Raw genomic sequence first — 22,616 nt, 5'->3', positions numbered from 1 at the left:
ACCGGGGCTTGCTGTGGTGGGAGAAATGGGCTCTGATGTTTTCAAATACTTTTGTTTTCTATTGCTTAGGTTCCCAAGCTTGCCTCTTGACATCTAGTTGTCTCTGGTGTTAGCCGGTCTTGCTTTCTCTGACAGTAGCTTGACCCTCATGTAAGCCTGTGTGTCAGCACTCCTGAATACTGACTTTCTCCCAGCAGGATATGTTTATAGAGACCTGAGTCACAGGGTCAGCTCTGGGGACAGGTGTAAACCTGAAGGATCCTGTCCCAGTTTGCTCCTCACTGTGTCCAGAGGGCAATAGGTGAATTCCTCTTGGGCCAAGAATGTGAGCAAAAGAGTTGGTCTCCCCTGAACTCCCAGGATTGTCAGCCCTTCTGAGAGTCCTGCTCTCTCCCCAGAGGATCTGAGTACAGACAGCTGTGTCCTAGGGTCAACTCCTGACACAGGTAGAAGCCAGAACTATCCTGTCCTAGACTGCTTCTGGGTTCCTCTGCCCTGAAGGCCTCTGGCGGGTTCCTTGGTGCAGAAGTGGTGGTCTTACCTCTGCTCTCAGCTGTGTCAGTGCTCCTCAAAACTGGATTTAAGCTCTGGGCACTGGCAGAGACCAGAAGGATCCTATCTTTGATTGCTCCTAGGTCCCTGTGTCTATAGGGCTTCAGTTGGGTTTGTCTTGGGCCAAGAATGTAAACAGAAGTGATGACCTCCCCTGACCTCTCAGGATTTTCTGCACTTCTGAGATCCTAGCTCTCTCCATCACAGGATCTGGGTACAGAAAGCTGTGGGACTGGGTCAGCTCTGGGCACAGGGGGGGAACCAGAAGTCGAGGTTATAATTCTATTCCTGAATTATGTTTGATTTTAACTTGCATTATTATCCTTAATCTGTCCTTTCTAGACTATCTTCTTTAATGCTAAACAACTTAAGTTTTATTATGAGACTCATTAGAGTCTTCACCCCCTTCAGAGTTCTTGGAATCAAATATTACCAGCATATATAGGAACCCCAAAGACATAGATTCCAAAGTTTATACAATTTGTAGAGGCAGTTGACTTCCTGGATAGTTCCTGATATTCCTTATAATGTTTCAGGATCTGTCTTCAACCTTCTGGCTCAGAACTATCTCACAGACCTTAAGGGAAGCAGGAATTATGAAGAACAAGCTGACCCTGATTTGGCAGAGCTTAGTTATTGACTATCCCATATCCATTTGATTGGTTTTTGATAGCATTTTGTTCTGTAGAAGAAATTAGGGCAATTCTTGTTAAGTGGCTAGTTTCTCACAATTGGAGCAACCCCATTTAGAGGTCATGATGCTCAGCATCTTCTTTGAAATGGGATGAGGAGATATATCTACTGTCAGGAGTAGATATATCTCCTACTCAAGCAATCTATAAATAATGAAATAATTTTAAGTGCCATATTCTGTGGATCTCTGATGCATTTGAAGACTATGCATAGTATATCTGAACTTCTAAACTTTCACTGCTCTTAGCTATTTGTAGTTTGAATAATAGTGAAGACACTTTATTGTTACTAAATCAGAATCTAATATTACTGCAGTGTTCAGGTTTGGTACCTGAACATTAGCTTTCATTACTTAATCATCTTGAACTGTTTGTAATAGCATCTATTAGAATGACTGGATCTAAGCCTTGTATTCCTAAATGAGTTGTATAGGCACAATTCATATCTAAGAGTAACAAAATTAATTTTAAAATTTGTATCAATATACAAATGTTTATGCCACTGAAAACCTTAAATCTCTATTAATATATAAATTCAGTACAATGTAAAAAATATAACTTAAATTCTGTATCAAAATATAATGATTTCTGCCAATATAAGAATATGGCTAAAATATTTTAAGTGTAAAATTAATATCCATCCCTATATATCTAATTTCTTATGTTACTCTATCTCCCTTTTTATTTTCAACCCTTTTCCTTTTACCATAGAAAGAAGGGATAGATAAGAGGAAAGGAAAGATAGAATTTCCCAAGTCTAAACTCTCTATTTAGTTTTCCCCCTGTCCAAAATTATGACCAGTAAAATACAATCAAATACAGGAAAATACAATCAAATGGTGAAGAAAATGAATAAAACTGTTCAAGACCTACATATGAAACTAGAAGTAATAACACAAAATGAGGGAAGTCTGGAATTGGAAAACCTAAGTAAAGGAACAGGAGCTACAGGTGTAAGCATCATCAACAGAATAAAAGATACGGAAGACAGAATCTCAGGCATAGAATATACAATACAAGAAATTAATGCTTCTTTCAAGGAAAATGTTAAAGCTAAAAAAGTTTCTAACATAGGACATTCAGAAAATTTTGGATATAATGAAAAGGCCAAACGTAAGAATAATGGCAATTGAAGGAGAAGATTCCCAGCTGCATGAAAATATTTTCAAGAAAATTATACTAGAAGTTGGGGAGATCTCAAACTAACAATTTAATAGCACACCTGAAAGCTCTAGAACAAAAAGACTCATACACACTCAAGAGGAGTAGATGGGGGTAAATAATCAAAGTCAGGACTGAAATCTATAAAGTAGGGAAAAAGAGAACAATATAGAGTCAACAAAACAGAGTTAGTTCTTTGAGAAAATCAACAAGATAGACAAACTTATATTCAAATAACATAAAAAGAATATCCAAATTGAAAAAATAAGAAGTGAAAAGGAGGACATAAAATTAGACACTGAGGTTCTTCCAGCCTTTCCCTAATTCAACCATAGGGGTCCCTTACATCAGTTCATTGGTTTGGGTGTAAGTTTCTGCAAATGCCTTAGGCAGCTGTTGTTGGACCTCTTGGAGGACAGCCATGCTAGACTTCTGTCTGTAAACACACCATAGCATAGCATCCTTAATAGTGTCAGTCCTTTGAGATGGATCCCAAGTTAAGTTGGTCACTGGACCATCTTTCCCTTAGTCTCTTCTCCATTTTTGTCTCTGCAGTTTATTTTAGACAGGAACAATTCTGGGTCAGAGTATTTGACTGTGGGATAACAACTCCATCGCTTTACTTGATGGCCTGTCTTTCTACTGGAGGTATACTGTACAAGTTCCCTCTCCCCACTCTTGGGCATTTTATCTAAGGTCCCTCCCTTTGAGTCCTAAGAGTTTCTCACCTTAGGTCTCTGGTACATCCTAGAAGGTCCCTCCACTCTCCACCCACCGAGGTTGCATAATTTCATTTATTCTGCTGTCCCTCAGGGCTTCTCTCCTGTTTCCTACCCTAATACCTGATAATATCCCCCCCTTCTTCCTTTCCCTCCCCTCTAACACCCATGTCCCTCCCTCCCTGTGCCTCCTGTGACTGCTTTCTTCTCCCTCCCATGTGGGATTGAAGCATTCTTACTTGGGCCCTTCTGCTTGTTAACCTTCTTGAGTTCTGTGGATTATATCCTGGGTATTCTGCAATTTTTTTTGCTAATATCAACTTACTAGTGAGAACATACCATTCATGTTCTTTTGGGTCTGAGTTACATCACTCAGGATATTTTCTAGTTTCATCTATTTGCCTGCAAAGCTAGTGATGGTCTCATTCTTAATAGCTGAATGGTATTCCATTATACAAATGAAACATATTTTCTGAATTCATTCTTTCATTGGGGGACATCTGGGTTGTTTACAGCTTCTAGCTGTCACAGATAAGGCCACCATGAGCATAGTAGAACATTTTTCTCTGTGGTATGGTAGGCCATCTTTTGGGTTATATGCCCAAGAAGAGCTGTGGAGGAGGGTGATCCCATAGGAAGACCAGCAGTCTCAACTAATCTGGATCCCTGAGAGCTCTAAGCCACTGAGCCATGAACCAGGCAGCATACACTGGTTGGTATGAGGCCCTTGACACATATACAGCAGCAGACTACTGGTCTGGGCTCAGTGAGAGAAGATGTGTGTAACCCTTGAGAGACTAGAGGCACCAGGAAATGTGGAGGCTCAGAAGGGTTTACGGTAGGGGGTTGGGACATCCTCCTGGAGAAAGAGGGAGGAAGAATGGGTTGAGAAACTGTGGAAGGGTGGACTGGGAGTAGGTAGTGACTGGACTATAATAAAATAAATCTAAAAAACTAGACACTGAGAAAATCCAAAGAATCATTAGTTCTTACTTCTGATATGGTTTGCTCCTTTGAATATAACTGTAGCTGTTTTGTATTTAACTTCCATTTTGCTCATAAGGTGAAATCAAATTCATCCCCTTCCCAGAAGTAATCATTCTATCTGACACTAAAAAATTCTAATAAGTCTAACTGCTATGGCTGTATTACTTATGTTCTATTCTGTTATCTCAATACTCTACAAATCCTCTAACCACACACCCCTACTTACCGAATTTAGCACCAATCAACTTATACAACAGCTGATAATATGTTGTCTAGTTAGCCAAATTGTAATGAGGCTTCCCTCCCTATGTTCTGAACATTCGAACCTGACTTCCCATATAAAATTCCTGCCCTAATAGCATTCTAGCCTCACAGTTTCATTCCTGAGTCCCCACTGTGGCACTCATCAATCAGCCTGAATTAAGCATTCAATAAACATTTTACCATATCAGCAATTGGTGTCTGAGTGGTCACTGTGCAGCTGTTCCTGAGCCCCAACACTTTTTGGGTACATCTGGGATAGTCCCCTATCCTCTAGACTACACCTTTGATATTATTGAGTGTTAGAAAAACTGCCAGCTCCCTCCGTGAGGTGGTACATTTCCTGTACTTGCATATGTCTATTTCTGATTTCTTGATTTTGGTCTAGACTTCTGGGGGCTCAGATAAGAGAAGGTGGGTGCAGCATTGCTCTTTGAGCCACAGGACACTGGAGGAAGCTCTGGTTCCCTTTTGGGAAAAAGGGGCACAGAGTATAACCTATCCTTTTGGACTTGATCAGTATCCTCATCTGAGAATTACAATGCAGAGCAGTATTTGTTTTTGAAACCTGATTTTTTTCAGTGTCTGTCTTTGGCTTTTGTTTTCTTTTCTGGCACTTTTATCTTCTAGATAATTTACAATTCTATTATAAGCAGTCCTTTATCCTTGCCACTTCTCTTGAAGTTAGTCTGTGCCATTTTCAGGACTTTCAGAAGGCTGCCAACCTGTCTGGCTATCAAGTCTTTCTTGGTAAACACAGGACTCTTTGTGAACTCAAGTAGCCACCTTTCTTGTGGATGTCCTGATATCCTTCCCATACAGGTTTTCATTCTCCCTCATCCTGGTCAATTCCTCAATCAGGAACCTTATGTCATTACCTGTTAGCAAAACCTCCCCATGGTTGAAGTGTGAAACCCTTAGATCTACTACAAGTATGGCACAGAAGGTGACTATCATCTTGACCACCCTCACTCTTTTACCCACTGACCCTGCTAAGCATGCCCCATTGACACCTACTTCCTGTTCTTTCTCAACTTGAGGATTATATATCACTTCTTTACTGGATACCATGGAGAAGCCCAGTACTCGGGGCCCTAGTGACACTTGCAGCATTCTCAGTTCCTCCTCTGTGTCTGTTTTCCTCCTCCTTTTCAATGTTATCATCTGCTATAACTAGACCACTCCATACTTTTTTCTTTTTTTGTAATTTTATTTTTCTTGGATATTTTATGTATTTGCATTTCAAATGTTATCCTCTTTCTCCCATCTCCCATACTCCTTCCCCTTCCCCTGCTTCTATGAGGATGCTCCACTCCCACCCACTCCCACCTCAATGCCCTGACATTCCCCTACATTGGGGAAACGAGACTTCACAAGACCAAAGGATTTTCCTCCTGTTGATGCTGGACAATGCTGTCTTCTGCTACATATGTGGCTGGAATCATGGGTCGCTCCATGTGTACTCATTGGTTGGTGAGTTCCCTGGGAACTCTGGTGGTATGGTTGGTTGATACTATTGTTCTTCCTATGGTGTTGCAAACCCCTTAACTCCTTCATTCTTTTCTCTAACTCCTCCTGAGTGATATAACCCTGTCACAAAAGAACACACCTTGTCTGCACTCATGGTAAATGGATATTACTCCCAAAGCTTAGACTACCAAAGAAAAAATTCACAGGTCATATGAAGCTCAAGAAGAAGGAAGACCAAAATGTAGATGCGTCATTCCTTCTTAGATGGGAGAACAAAATATTTATGGGAGGAAATACAAGGGCAAAAAGTGGAGCAGGGACTGAAGAAAAGGTCTTCCAGAGACTGCCCCACATGGAGATCCATCCCTTATTCATCCATCAAACCCAGTCACTATTGTTGATGCCAAGAAGTACTTGCTGAAAGGAACCAAATGTGAGTGTCCCCTGAGAGGCTCTGCCAGAGCCCTACTGATGCAGGTGAGGATGCTTGCAGCTAACCATTGGACTGAACAAGGGGCTCACCCCACACTTGATCATGTGCCCACTTTGGCTTTTTAACAGAGGCTTTCCTTTTATGTGCCAGCACTTCCCAAACTTGGAAGGGAGAAATGCCTTTTCTGGTGTATCACCATTTTTCCACTAGTGATATCTACAACTAGGAGGCTCTCCTTTTCTAAGGAACACCAGACTTTAATTTCTCTCATGTAGTCTATTTTTTCCATACACAGCAGCCCACCTGGGATGCTATCCATCAACTCCTCCAGACCCTTTGTACCACAGAGAAATGGGACTGCTTTGGGTGACTTGTCCATAAACTTGTTCCTGGGGACAGCAGCAGATTCACCGAAGACCCTACAATCATTGATGGTGCTTTCCCCAAGCCAGCCCCCAGTGGAATTCTAATACAGATGAAGATGGGAAGACACTTAAAGGTTATTGCTAGGTTTTAATGAGGTGTCTCTGGGTAGCTGCTAAGCACCAAACAGTTTGTCAAAGATAAGTCAGATAGGACAGGATCCCATGGAATCCCCAGCTGCTTTCTTGGAAAGGCTTTTGGATGCCTATTATAACTATACCCCAACTGACCCTGAGGCACCAGGAAACAGTAAACCATCAATGTGATCTTTGTAGTTCAATCACCACCTGGCATTCAAAAGAAAATCCAGAAAATAGATGGTTTCAAAGGTCAGAATTTGTCTGGATTAATGAAAATTGCCCAAAAGATTTTCAATAATAGAGTTGAGAGGATAAACAGACTAAAAAAATGCAAAATTCTGGTTGCAGAATAGACAAGATAGACAAGAGGTACATGTCCTCAAAGCCCCTTAAATGTTAAGAACAAAACTGACCAATTTGGCCAATCTAAGTCTCTGCCGAAGCTTGAAAAATTATCAATGTGCCTATTGTAAGGAAATGAGCTCTTTATTGTGTAGCTCTGGCTTGCTCTTCAGTCTGGAGGAGCCTTGAGCTACCCTAGGAGTGTCTTGCTTCCCTGGAGAAACCTCTGGAGGCCCCAAAATTAATCAGCTTAGAATCATGCAAGACCAATCCCATGCTAGTCATCCTAGATCTTCTCGCTATCTCAGTTAGTCTATGTGGGCAGCCTGCAGAGATGAGTTGTATGCAGTCCCTTGAGCTCGTTCTTTGGTCCAGAGGAACCTTGTGGGACACCAGAATCCTGCTTCCCAAGGGAGACCTTTGTGGGCCCAAAACTAACCAGTCTGCAACCCTGCCCAACCAATCCCATCCCAGTTGTACACCTGGGAGAGTCTGGAGAGGTGAGTTGCTTGTGATCCCTTGAGCTTCATTGCTTACCACTGGGATTGTTATTCAGTCCAGAGAAGTCTTGAAGGACCCCAACAACATCCTGCTTTCACGTGGAACTCTTTGGAAGCCCCCAAATTATCTTTGAACCCTGTCTGACCAATTCCATCCTAATTGAATCTGCCTGCCATCCCAGTAAGTCTGCCTGTGACAGAGCTTGCAGAGATGAGTTGTGTCCAGTTCACTGGGCCCAATTGCTTACCTCTGGACTCACTCTTTGGTCCATGGTACCCTTGAAGGACCACAAGAGCATACTGCTTTCCCATGGAAACCTTCAGGGAACCCAAGACTAACCAGATTGGAAGCCTGCTCCACCAATGCCTTCACAGTCACATTTATTCACTATCCCAGTTGGGTCTGACTGGGACATAACCTACAGAGTGGGGTTTGACTCAGGCAAAGTCAGTAGGGTTAGGTACTTCCATTGTCAGGCCCACAGCTCTCCCCACCTTCCCAAGAAATCTTGCTGCCATCAGGATCATCCAGCCCACACCAGGGAAAACCAGATGCCTAACAGAATAAGAACACAATCAACAAGACCCAGGGTAATATGGCACCACCAAAGCCAAGCAGTCCTCCTACAACAAACCTTGAATATGCTAATGGAACCAAAACATAAGGAGTGGATCTTAAATCCAGTCTTATAAAGGTGATAGAGGTCTTGAAAAAGAACATCAATAAATCCCTTAAGGAAACACAGAAAATATATTCAAACAGTTAGAGGCATTAAAAGATGAAGCAAATAAATATAAAGAATCATGGGAAAACACAATCAAATAGGTGAAGGATATAAATAAAGTTGCCCAAGACCTGAAAATGGAAATAGAAACAGTAAAGAAAACACAAACTGAGAAAATCCTGGAGAAAGAGAACAGGAACTATAGACATAAGCATTTCCAACAGAATACCGGAGATGGAAGAATGTCAGATATAGACAATATGAAAGAAGAAATAAATATATCAATTAAAGAAAATGTAAAATATAAAAAGTTCATTACATAAAACATCCATGAAATTTGGGATGCTATGAAAGTCCAAAATCTAAGAGTAGTAGAAATAGAAGAAAAAAAGTCCCAGGACACAACTTCAACAAGATCAGGGGAGAAAAATCCCTTAACCTAAATGAATTGATACCTATTAAGGTACCAGAAGCTTACAGAACACCAAATAGATTAGAACAGAAAAAATCCACCTGCCACATAATAATCAAAACACTTAATATATGGAACAAAGAAAGAATTTTAAAAACAGCAAGGGAAAATACCAAGTAACATATAAATGCAGAGCTATCAGATTTATGCGCAATTTCTCACCTGAGACTCTAAAAGCTAGAAGAACCTGGGCAGAGGTCTTGCACACCATAAGAGACCACAAATATCAGTTAAAATTACTATACCCAGCAACATTTTCAATCATCATAAATGGAGAAACCAAGATGTTTCATGACAAAATCATATTTAAGCACACCTTTCTGCTAATCCACACCTACAGCAGATACTAGAAGGAAAACCTCAAACCAATGAAGTTAGTTACACTCAAGAAAACAGAAATATATAATTTCATACCATTAAAACCAATAAAAGGGAAACATACACTTGGACACACATTTGACCACTGTCAACATCAAAATAACAAGAAGTAGCAATCACTGGCCAAAGGTATGTATGTATGTATGTATGTATGTATGTATGTATGTATGTATCTATCTATCTATCTATCTATCTATCTATCTATCTATCATCTATCTATCTATCTATCTATCTATCTATCTATCTATCTATCTCTCTCTCTCTCTCTCTCTCTCTCTCTCTCTATATATATATATATATATATATATATATATATATATCTTTACATTTCAAATGCTATTCCCTTTCCTGGTTTTCTGTCCATAAGCCTCCTATACCCTCCCCCACCCACTCCCCCATAGAGGTGTTTTCCCTCCATCCTCCCCCCATTACAAACCCCCTCCCCCTGACATTCCCCTGCACTGGAGGTCCAACCTTGGCAGGACCAAGCCACTGGTGCCCAACAAGGCCGTTCTCTGCTACGCATGCAGTTGGATCCAGGGCTCAGTCCATGTATGGTCTTTGGGTAGTAGTTTAGTCTCTGGAAGCTCTGGTTGGTTAGCATTGTTGTTCTTTTGAGGTTGCAAGCCCCTTCAGCTCTTTCAATACTTTCTCTAATCCCTCCAACAGGGAATTAGTTCTCAGTTCAGTAGTTTGCTGCTAGCATTCACCTCTGTATTTGACATGCTTTGGTTGTGTCTCTCAGGAGAGACTTATATCTAGTTCCTGTCAGCATGCACTTGTTAGCTTCATCAATCTTATCTATCTTTGGTGGGTATATATATATATATATATATATATATATATATATATATATATATATATATGCCACATATGAGGCAGTCCCCAAATGGCCATTTCTTCTGTCTCTGCTCTAAACTTTGCCTCCATATCGCATCCTATGGATATTTCTGTTCCTCCTTCTAAGAAAGAGTGAAGTATCCAGACTGTGGTCACCCTTCCTCTTGAGCTTCATGTGGACTGTAGATTGCATCTTGAGTAATTAGAGTTTTTGGGCTAGTATCCGCTTATCAGTGAATGCACACCATGTGTGCTTCCTGTGATTGGGTTACCTTACTCAGGATGATATTTTCTAGTTCATTCCATTTGCCTATGAATTTAATGAAGTAATTGTTTTTGACAGCTAAGTAGTACTCCTTTGTGTAGATGTACCAAAATTTCTGTATCCATTCCTCTGTTGAAGGGCATCTAGGTTCCTTCCAGCTTCTGGTTATTATAAGTAAGGCTGCCACGAACATAGTGAAACATGTGTCTTTGTTGTATGTTGGAGCATCTTTTAGGTATATGCCCAGGAGAGGTATAGCTGAGTCCTCAGGTAGTAGAATATCCAGTTTTCTTTTTTCTTTGTTTCATCTTTATTAAATTGGGTGTTTCTTATTTACATTTCAAATGTTATTCCCTTTCCCGGTTTCCAGGCCAGCATCCCCCCTAACTGGAGTTTTTGATCTTAGCCATTCTGACTGGTGTGAGATAGAATCTCAGGGTTGTTTTGATTTGCATTTCCCGGATGACTAAGGATGTTGAACATTTCTTTAGGTGCTTCTCAGCCATTTGGCAGAGAACAGATGGCAAGAGACAAGTGCAAGAACATAAGCAACAGAACCAAAGGTTGCTTAGCATCATTAGCATCATCATAACTGTTCTCCAACTACTGCAGGAAGAAACAGATTTAAAAGTATGTCTTATGATGATGATAGGGGACTTTAAGAAGGACAAAAATAACTTCTTAAAGAAATACAGGAGAATACAGTTAAACAGGTAGAAGCCCTTAAAGACTAAACACAAAAAGTCCCTTACAGAATTACAATAAAACACAACCAAACAGGCAAAGGAATTGAAAAAAACCATCCAGGTTCTTAAAATGGAGATAGAAACAATAAAGAAATTACAAAGGGAGACAACTCTAGACATAGAAAACTTAGGAAAGAGATAAGGAGTCATAGATGCAAGTATCACCATCAGAATACAAAAGATAGAAGAGAGAATCTCAGGGGCAGAAGATACCATAGAAAACATTTACATGATAGTCAAAGAAAATGTAAATATGAAAAATCCTAACCCCAAAACATCCAGGAAATCCATGACACATTGAGAAAACTAAACCTAAGAATAATAAATATAGAAGAGAGTGAAGATTTCCAATTTCAAGGGCCAGTAAATATCTTCAACAAAATTATAGAGAAGCAAAGTTTCCTAAACTTAAGAAAGAGATGCCCTTGAACATTCAAAAAGCCTACAGAACTCCAAATAGACTGAACTAGAAAAGAAATTCCTTCTGTCACATAATCAAAACACCAAATGCACAACACAAAGAAAGACTATTAATAGCAATAAGGGAAAAATGTCAAGTAACATGTAAAGGTAGGCCTATCAGAATTACATCACATTACTCAACAGAGACTATGAAAGCTAGAAAATCATGGGCAGATGTCATACAGATCATAAGAGAACACAAATGCCAGCCCAGGCTACTATACTGAGAAAACTCTCAATTAACATAGATGGAGAAAACAAGATTTTCCATGACCAAAACAAATGTACACAATATCTTTCCACAAATCCTGCCCTACAAAGACAATAGATGGACAACTCCAACACAAGGAGGGAAACCACACCCTAGAAAAAAAACAAGAAATTAATCTTCTTGCAATAACCCCAAAAGAAGATTGCAACACAAACAGAATTCTTCCTCTAACAACAAAAGTAACAGAAAGCAAAAATCACTTTTCCTTAATATCTCTTAACATCAATATACTCAATTCTCCAATACAAAAAACATAGACTGTCCAGATACATGAACAGGACACAGCAATTTGCTGCATACAGGAAATACACTTCAATGTCAAAGACAGACACTACCTCAGAGTAAAAGTCTAGAGAAAATTTTCCAAGAAAATGGTTCCAAGGAACAAGCTGGAGTAGCTATTCTAATACCAAATAAAAATTTTCAACCAAAAGTTATCTAAAAAGATAAGGAAGGACATTGCATACTCATCAATGGAAAAATCCACCAAGATGAACTCTCAATTCTGAACACCTATGCTGCAAATGCAAGGGCACCCACATTCATAAAAAATGACTTTACTAAAGTCAAAGCACACATTGCACCTCACACAATAATAGTGGGAGACTTCAACCCCCCACTCTTATCAATTGACAGATGATGGAAACAGAAATTAAACATAGACACAGTGAAACTAATAGAGGTTATGAACCAAATGGTTTTAACAGACATCTATAGAACATTTCATCCTTAAACAAAAGAGTATACCTTCTTCTCAGAACCTCATGGTATCTTCTTCAAAATTGACACTACAATTGTTCACAAAATGGGCCTTGACAGATACAAGAAGATTCAAATAATCTCATGCATTCTATCAGATCACCAAGGACTAAGGCCGATCTTCAATAGCAACGAAAACAAAAGAATCACTTGCATATACCTGGAAGCAGAACAACACTCTACTCAATGATAACTTGGTCAGGGAAGAAATAAAGAAAGAAATTAAAGACTTTTTAGAATTTAATGAAAATGAAGGCACAGTGTACCCAAACTTTTGGGACACAAAGAAAGTAGTGGTAAGAGGAAAACTCATAGCTCTGAGTGCCTCCAAAAGAGAAACTGGAGAGAGCATACACAAGGAGCTTGACAGGACACCTGACACCTCTAGAACAAAAAGAAACAAATACATCCAAGAGGAGTACATGGCAGGAAATAATCAAAATGTGGGCTGAAATCAAGCAAGTAGAAACAAAAAGATCTATACAAAGAATCAACAAAACCAGGAGCTGATTCTTTGAGAAAATCAACAAGATATATAAACTCTTAGCTAGACTAACCAGAGGGCATAGAGACCATATCCAAATTGATAAAATCAGAAATGAAAACTAGAAAATATGGATGAGGTGGACAATATTCTAGACAGATACCAGGTACCAATGTAAAATCAGCATCTGATAAACCATCTAAACAGTTCCATAACTTCCAAACAAATAGAAGCAGTCATTAAAAGTCTCCCAACCAAAAAAGTTGAGGACCAGATGGGCTTATTAAAGAATTCTATGAGACCTTCCAAGAAGACCTACTGCCAATATTCTTCAAACTATTCCACAAAATAGAAATGGAAGGAAAACTACCCAATTTGTTTTTATGAAGTCACGATTACATTTATGGCTAAACCTCACAAAGAGTCATCAAAGAAAGTGAACTTCAGACAAATTTCCCTTATGAAATTTGAAGTAATCCATTAAAATCAGGGACAAGACAAGGCTGCCCAATATCTTCCCTACATATTCAGTATAGTACTTGAAGTCCTAGCCAGAGCAATTACCAACAAAATAGGTCAAATAAATACAAACTGGAAAGGAAGAAGTCAAAATCTCACTATTGGTAGATGATATGATAGTATACTTAAGTGACCCCAGATATTCCACCAGAAAATTCTGAAATCTGATAAACAACTTCAGCAAAGTGTCCATACATAAAAATGACTCAAACAAATCAGTATCTTTCCTCTACTCAACGGATAAATAGACTGAGGAAGAAATTAGGGAAACAAGAGAATTCACGATAGTCACAAATCATATACAACACCAACTCAATTCTTCACAAAGCTAAAAAGAGCAATTTCCAAATTCATTTGGAATAACACAAAACCCAAGATATTGAAAACAATTCTCAACAGTAAAAGAACTTCTGGAGGAATCACCATTTCTGACCCCAAGTTGAATGACAGAGGAATAGTGATAAAAACTGTATTGTATAGTTACAGGGACAGGCAGATATATCAGTGGAATAGAATTGAAGACCCATCAATGAACCCACACATCTGTGATCACTTGATCTTTGACAAAGGAGCTTAAGCCAACCAGGGGAAAAAAGAGCATTTCAACAAGTGGTGCTGGCTCAACTGGCAGTCAGCATGTAGGAGTCAGCATGCAAATTGATCCACTCTTATTGCTGTGTACAAAGCTCAAGTCCAAGTGGATCAAGGACGTCCTCATAAACTAGATACACTGAAACTAATACAGAAGAAAGTGGAGAAGAACCTCAAACACATGAGAACTAGGGAAAATTTCCTGAACAGAACACCAAAGGCCAATCTGCAAAGATAATCAATAGACAAATGGGACCTCATAAAATTACAAATCTTCTGGAAGGCAAAGAACTGTCAATAAGAGAAAATGGCAACTGACAGATTGGGAAAAGATCTTTACCAATCCTACATCTGATAAGTTGTAATGTATAATATACAGAAAGAATACAAGAAGTTAGAGTCCAGAGAACCAAATAATCTTATTAAAAATAGGGTACAGAGATAAACAAAGAATTCTCAACTGAGGAAACTGAAATGGCTGAGAAGCACCTAAAGAAAAATTCAACATCCTTAGTCATCAGAGAATTGCAAATCAAAACAACCCTAAAATTCCACCTCATGCCAGTCAGAATGGCTAAGATCAAGAACTCAGGTGACAGCAGATGCTGGTTAGTATGTTGAATTTCAAGTAGGTACAATCACTGTGGAAATCAGCCTCACATTTCCTCAGACCACTAGAGATAGTACTATCTGAGGTCACAGCTATACCATTCCTGGGCATCCCAAAAGATGCTACAATGTATAACAAGGACACATGCTCTACTATGTGAAAGCAGCCTTATTTATAATAACAAGAAGCTGGAAAGGCCCAGATATCCTTCAAGAGATGAATGGATACAGAAAATGAGGTACATTTACACAATGGAGTACTACTCATCTATTGAAAACAATGACTAAATGAAATTCATAGACAAATGGATGGAAGTAGGAAATATCATCCTTAGTGAGGCAACCCAATCACAAAAGAACACACATGGTATGCACTCGTTGATAAGTGAATCTTCACACAAAAGCTAGGATTACCAAAGATAAAATCCACAGTCCACATGAAGCTCAAGAAGAAGGATGACCAAAGTGTGGATGCTTAAGTCCTTAGAAGGGGGAACAAAAATATTCATAGGAAGAAATGCAGAGACAAAGTTTGGAGCAGAGACTGAAGGAAAGACCAGTCAGAGACTGCCCTACCTGAGGATCCAGACCCTATACATACAGCCACCAAAACCAAACAATATTGCTGATTCTGAGAAATGCATGCTGACAGGAGCCTGAAACAGTTGTCTCCTGAGAGGACCTGCTAGGGCACGACAAATATAGAGGTGGATACTCATAGCTAACCATTGTCCCAATAACTGGATCTCCAGTGGAGCAGTTAGATAAAGGATTGAAGGAGCTGGCAGGGTTTACAACCCCATAGGAAGAACAACAATATTGACCAACCTGAACCCTCATAGCTCCCAGGGACTAAACCACCAACCAAAGAATATAAATGGAATGGCCCATGGCTCCAGCAGCATAAGTAGCTGAGAATGGCCTTGTTGGGCATCAATGGGAGGACAAACTCTTGATCCTGTGAAGGATTAATGCCTCAGTGTAGGGACATGACAGGGTGGGGAGTTGAAAGGGAGTTGGTGGTTGGGTGGAGGAACACACTCATAGAAGAAGGAGGAGTGTGTATGGGATAGGAGGTTTCCAGAGTGAAAACAAGAAAGGATAACATTTAAAATGTAAATAAAAAATATCCAATAAAAGAAAATGAAAAAAATATACTAATAGAAAAAAACCACATTCTTTTCTAACAGAGAAAAAAAAAAAGAACTATCTTTGATAGGCCCTCCACTGGAGTACAATAACTATGAGTACAGGCAAACTATTCACATACTTCATTATTCCAGTATGTTGCTGACTTTTGGCTGCTATGTATGTTGACTCTTGAATGGAAGAGACCTGATTCCCTCTAGAACTTCTACGAGAACTAGTATATAAGGTCTCAACCAAGAAGGCTCATATCTCTGCATCTCAAATGTCAGCACAAACATTGTCAACTAGGCTTCTCTCAAGCCTGTAGAGGGACCATCTCAGCCTGATGGGGCCAAGTATGGGAATTCCCAGATTTGGCTGGATTTTGTAGACTTTGGATACAGGCTTAGTTGAGATAGCTAAGCCATTCTATAAGGCCACTAGGGGACAGGAGGAGACTTTCACATGGACTGAGAGGAAAAACAAAACAAAACAAAAACTGAAAAAGCTTTCCAAGATTTATAATTGACACTTCTATCTTCCCTGGGCTTAGTTTTGCTTTAGGTGACTAAGTCCTTTAATGTGCTTGTTCCTGAAAGTCAAGAGATTTCTAAAGGGATACCTGACACAAACCTGGGGCCCTTCATGATGACCAGTTCCTTACCTGTCTAAGAAATTGAGCCCAGTATTGGAAGGATGGCTGAACTGCTTGAGGCTCATAGACTCACATTCCTGTTGATGAAAGATGCAGACAAATTAAACTTCGAACAATCTCTTACTGTAACTACCCCCCCCAATGCCATAGAGATAGTTTCCACCCCCACACTTCTGAATCTCGAACACCTGCTGACTCACTATCAGTCTCTGTTGTTCATCTCAACCACCCTAGGTATCCTTCTCCAGGATACCTAGAGATACAGGGTACATCTCTGAACCCTGTGACATACTTTGGACTTGGAAAATCCACCAGCTCATTACTGCTTGGAAATCCTGCAGTATGTACATGGGATTCAGCAAAACCTGGATGACCAGAAGTGGCCTAACAGAGATCTCCTCACGGTGTATGTCCATGGAAGCAGCTACATGGAAGATGGCACTAGGTATGCAGAGGCAGCAGTGGTAGAATTGGGCAAAACAGTATTGGATTTTCTCCTCTCAAGTGGGACATCAGCCCAGAGGGCAGAATTAAGAGACCTCACTAAGGAGCTCAAATTGGGCAGGAACAAGGTAGTTAATATCTACACTGATAGCTGATACACATTTGCCACTGCACGTGTTCATGGGAATATTGATGACTGAAGGAAAGACAATTAAAAATAAACAAGAGATCCTAAACTTCCTACCTACTCTCTGGCTTCTAAAGAAACTGGGTATTACACATTGTCCCAGAGACAATCAATAATCCTAAAGTAGACCTGATGGCTAGAGAGGTAGCCAAGCAAATCCTGCGAATGACTCTTCTAGACGTTTTCTTTGTCTTTTTTCCATCTTTATTAACTTGAGTATTTCTTATTTACATTTGGATTGCTATTCCCATTCCGGTTTCCAGGCCAACATCCCCCTAACCACTCCCCCTCCCCTTCTCTACGGGTGTTCCCTTACCCATCCTCCCCCCATTAACGCCATCCCCCGAATAATCATGTTCACTGGGGGTTCAGTCTTGGAAGGACCAAGGGCTTCCCCTTCCACTGGTGGTCTTACTAGGCTATTCATTGCTACCTATGAGGTCGGAGCCCAGGGTCAGTCCGTGTATAGTCTTTGGGTAGTGGCTTAGTCCCTGGAAGCTCTGGTTGGTTGACATTGTTGTTCATATGGGGTCTCAAGCCCCTTCAAGTTTGTTCAGTCCTTTCTTTAATCCTTCAACGGGGGTCCCGTTCTCAGTTCAGTGGTTTGCTGCTGGTATTTGCCTATGTATTTTGTATTCTGGCTGTGTCTCTCAGGAGAGATCTACATCTGGTTCCTGTCAGCCAGCACTTCTTTGCTTCATCCATCTTATCTAATTGGGTGGCTGTATATGTAAGGGCCACATGTGGGGCAGGCTCTGAATGGCTGTTCCTTCTGCCTTTGTTCTAAACTTTGCCTCCCTATTCCTTCTTGTTCCCCTTTTAAAGAAGGACTGAAGCATTTGCATTTTGGGCATCCTTCTTGAGTTTCATGTGTTCTGTGCATCTAGGGTAATTCAAGCACTTGGGCTAATAGCCACTTATCAATGAATGCATACTATGTGTGTTTTTCTGTGATTGGGTTACCTCACTCAGGATGATATTTTCCAGTTCCATCCATTTGCCTATGAATTTCATAAAGTCATTGTTTTTGATAGCTGAGTAATATTCCATTGTGTAGATGTACCACATTTTCTGTGTCCATTCCTCTGTTGAAGGGCATCTGGGTTCTTTCCAGCTTCTGGCTATTACAAATAAGGCTGCTATGAACATAGTGGAGCATGTGTCTTTGTTATATGTTGGGGCATCTTTTGGGTATATGCCCAAGAGAGCTATAGCTGGGTCCTCAGGTAGTGCAATGTCCAATTTACTGAGGAACCTCCAGACTGATTTCCAGAATGGCTGTACCAGTCTGCAATCCCACCAACAATGGAGGAATGTTCCTCTTTCTCCACATCCTCGCCAGCATGTGCTGTCACCTGAGTTTTTGATCTTAGCCATTCTCACTGGTGTGAGGTGAAATCTCAGGGTTGTTTTGATTTGCATTTCCCTTATGACTAAAGATTCCTCCATTGTTGGTGGGATTGCAGACTGGTACAGCCATTCTGGAAATCAGTCTGTGAGTAGGATCATGTGTGCATGGAGACAAAAGAGAAGCCCAGAGGACCAAGAGAATTAAAGGAAATATGCATCTGTGAGGGTTGGGGGATAGGAGGAACCTCTATAAAGTCCTAGAAACCTGTGGTGTGAGAGGCTCCTAAGATTCTGTGGGTATCTAGATGCCTAGAACAAATGAAACTCAAGACGGATGATCAAAATGTGAATGCTTCACTCCTTCTTTAAAAGGGGAACAAGAATACCCTTGGCAGGGAAGAGAGAGGCAAAGATTAAAACAGAGACTGAAGGAACACCCATTCAGAGCCTGCCCCACATGTGGCCCATACATATACAGCCATCCAATTAGACAAGATGGATGAAGCAAAGAAGTGCAGGCCGACAGGAGCCGGATGTAGATCGCTCCTGAGAGACACAGCCAGAATACAGCAAATACAGAGGCGAATGCCAGCAGCAAACCACTGAACTGAGAATAGGACCCCCGTTGAAGGAATCAGAGAAAGAACTGGAAGAGCTTGAAGGGGCTCGTGACCCCATATGTACAACAATGCCAAGCAACCAGAGCTTCCAGGGACTAAGCCACTACCCAAAGTCTATACATGGACTGACCCTGGACTCTGACCTCATAGGTAGCAATGAATATCCTAGTAAGAGCACCAGTGGAAGGGGGAAGCCCTGAGTCCTGCTAAGACTGAACCCCCAGTGAACTAGACTGTTGGGGGGAGGGCGGCAATGGGGGGAGGGTTGGGAGGGGAACACCCATAAGGAAGGGGAGGGGGGAGGGGGATGTTTGCCCGGAAACCGGGAAAGGGAATAACACTCGAAATGTAAATAAGAAATACTCAAGTTAATAAAAAAAAAAAAAGGAAAAAGAAAAAAAAAAGATTCTGTGGGTATGATCTTAGCTAAAATGTCCCACAGGGGGAGAGGGAACCGGAATATACCACATTTAGTAGATAGGCATAGCCCCAATAGAGGCATGGAGTCACCCACCAATCTTCAAAAAATTTGACCCCGAATTGTTTCTGTCTAAAGTTAATGCAAGGACAAAAACTAGTGCAGAGACTGAAGGAAAGGACATCAAGTAACTAGATCAACTTGAGATGCATCTCATGTGCAGGTAACAAACAATATTACTGATGCCATGTCCTGCTTACAGAAAGGAGCCTAGCATGACTGTTCTCTGATAGACCATTCCAGCAACTGACAGAGACAGATTTAGATACTTACAGCCAACCATTGAACTGAGATCAGGCACCACAATGAAAAAGTTAGGAGAAGGATCAAAAGAGCTGACAGGGATGGTAACTCCACAGGAAGACTATAGTGTGAACTTACCTGGACCCTTCAGAGCTCCCAGAATCTAAGTCACCAACCAAAGAGCATATATGTACTGGTCTATGGCCCCTGGAAGATATGTCACCGATGACTGCCTTGTCTGACCTCAGAGAAATAGGACTTGCTTAATCCTGTGAAGGCTTGATGGCTCAGGGAAAGGGGATGCTGAGGGACTATGAGGTGGATGTAGGGGGTGGTGGGTGTGGGGGTTATGGAGGCGGGTGGTAGAATACCCTCCAAGAAAAAAAGCAGAAGGGGATGGGGTAAAGAACTCTGGAAGGGGGGACTCGGAAGGGGGACAACATTTGGAATATAAATAAATAAAATAATTTAATAAAAAGTTTTTTGGTCTACAAATTCCCTTTCTCTGTTTTTATATTACATGTATTATGCTATCTCCTCTTCCTTAAGGCACTCAGTATCCCATATGACCCCTTTCTTGTTTTCCTAATGTACAAGTACTGCAGATTAAAACAAATTTTGAGAGATTTGAAGCTAGAATCAACACATACGGTAAAGAACATGCAATTTTTATTTTTTTGAGCCTGGATTACCTTGCTTAGTACTTTACATATAGTAGTTTTATCCATTAGTGGGCATCTATGGATGGGAGGAGTGTATCCCCAAATCAGGAAATCTAATATGAGAAACTCAAATATGATCTGAAAGAAAAAAAAAAAACAAAGATAACCAAAACCAAAACACCCTCCCCCCCCAAACAAACCCTAAGGAGTGCCATTCCATGGATCTTTTAAAATAATTTAATAATTAAAATAATTACCCTCATACCCTCTCTTCCCTTCAAAAAATCTCATGTTCCCACACACACTTATTGCTCTCAATCCTAGGTGCCAGGGGGACCAGCCGCAACGGAGGAGGTCTTCTTTCTCATGTTGCTTCTTCTTGAGGCAGCAGAGGGGGAAGAGCGTCGGTGGAGGGTAAGACTTTGTCTTACGAGATATTTAGGTTTGCTGTATAATAATAAGTTTATTTATCTAAGTCTAAGCTACTATGTTACTGTAGCTGATTTACTTATCTATGTCTAAGTCACTATGTTCTGCTACTGTAACTGACCTGCCTTCTGTATTCCTCTGAGGCCAGAAACTGCAGTCTCTGGCATTTAGCACCTCATTCTAAAGCAGCAGGAGATAAAGTAGAGGATTACTTGCTGGAGCCTTTTCCCTTTTGTCTCTATGCCTCTTGCTTGTCAGGCCAGGGGGAAGTTTGAAGCAATAAATTTCTATTGAGCCAAGAAAAGTGAATAGCACTTGCAGAAGGAAAAGCTTCTACATAGCCAAATATGCATAAACATATATAATTTCACACACGGATTCAATAGATGAGTATTTATACATTTCCACTCAAAATCAGCTGGTCCCAGCTTCCATGCATTCTCACAATTACATACTTACACACACATCCATACTTACATATGCATATGGGGCAAGAGACCAAGCACTGGTGCAGAAAGAATTCACTCATTCTGGATAAACGATGAACTCCAATCTTTATTACATAGAGGGAGAAATGACTTCCACCCTTTTAATGCTAAGTGAATTAAACCCAAGTTTGTAAGAGAAAAGGCTTGTTCCTTTTAATAAGACTCAGCCTACGTTGCTATTGAGAAATGGTCTGTTCTGTCCCATGGTAAGGAAAAACCTGCCTGCTCCTTCCGATCTCTCCAGCTTCTTTTTTCCTCCTTTCCTCTGCATTCTGCACATTGTTCTTTTATGTTACCTATAGTCTCTAAGTTATTCCTCTCTGCATTTCTTCTCAGCCCAGATCTTTTTAGCTTAGTTCTACTTAGCTCAGTTCTCCTTAGCTCAAACCTGACTCTTCAGCTCAGTCCCTCTCCAGCTCAGTCTTTCTGTGTTCTGTCCTTCCAGTTTAGTCCTTCCCTCTCAGTCCTTCTGTGTCTCTTCTTTTTTCCTCAGCACTAAAACATCTTTCAGAATAAATAATCACATGTTACAGAGTTCATTACAAGTTCATATGAAAGATCAAAAGGTAAATTGAAATAGAAGTTTACAACTGAGAATGTTTACATGAATATCCATGAGGAGTAATTATCTGGTTAAGCATTCATCACCAGTGTCTGCTCTACAGGTTCACTGAAGGTCTAAAACCATAGTTGTTAGTGAGGTTTTGTATAACTAAACCCAGTCAATTTTATCCTCTGTCCTAGCACCTATAATAAATCGTTTGTTCTCTTTTTATGACCCTTGATAATTGTTTTACAACCTCTTGGAATGTGCCCTGAGTAGGAGAAAGTCTGGTTACCATCTAAGAACAATTAACTGGTGACACCTGGGAGACTGGCAGAGTTCTCACTGCAATTTTGGCTGCAGTGAGACTTAGAAAGAGACTTAATAGCAGTCTCACTACAAAAAGAACTTAATAATCATTGACATAATTTTAGGAATTCTTATAGGATCATCATTAAGACTAAAGAAGTCATCTACTTGTCTATATAGCATCATTACAAGAGAGTACATCCCTGTAGATCTGCAGAGATCTGCTCCAAAGGGGTGTGCTATTACTTAATGATTGTTATATGTGTTTAATAATAACAGGAAAATGCTTTAAATAGCAGGAATCTTTCCTAAAGTGAACCCCTTACAACCTTGCTTAA

This window comes from Rattus norvegicus, chromosome 3 (assembly GCF_021556685.1).
Source record: "Rattus norvegicus strain SHRSP/BbbUtx chromosome 3, alternate assembly SHRSP_T2T, whole genome shotgun sequence".
NCBI lineage: Eukaryota > Metazoa > Chordata > Mammalia > Rodentia > Muridae > Rattus > Rattus norvegicus.
Note: the sequence above shows the minus strand (reverse complement) of the source record.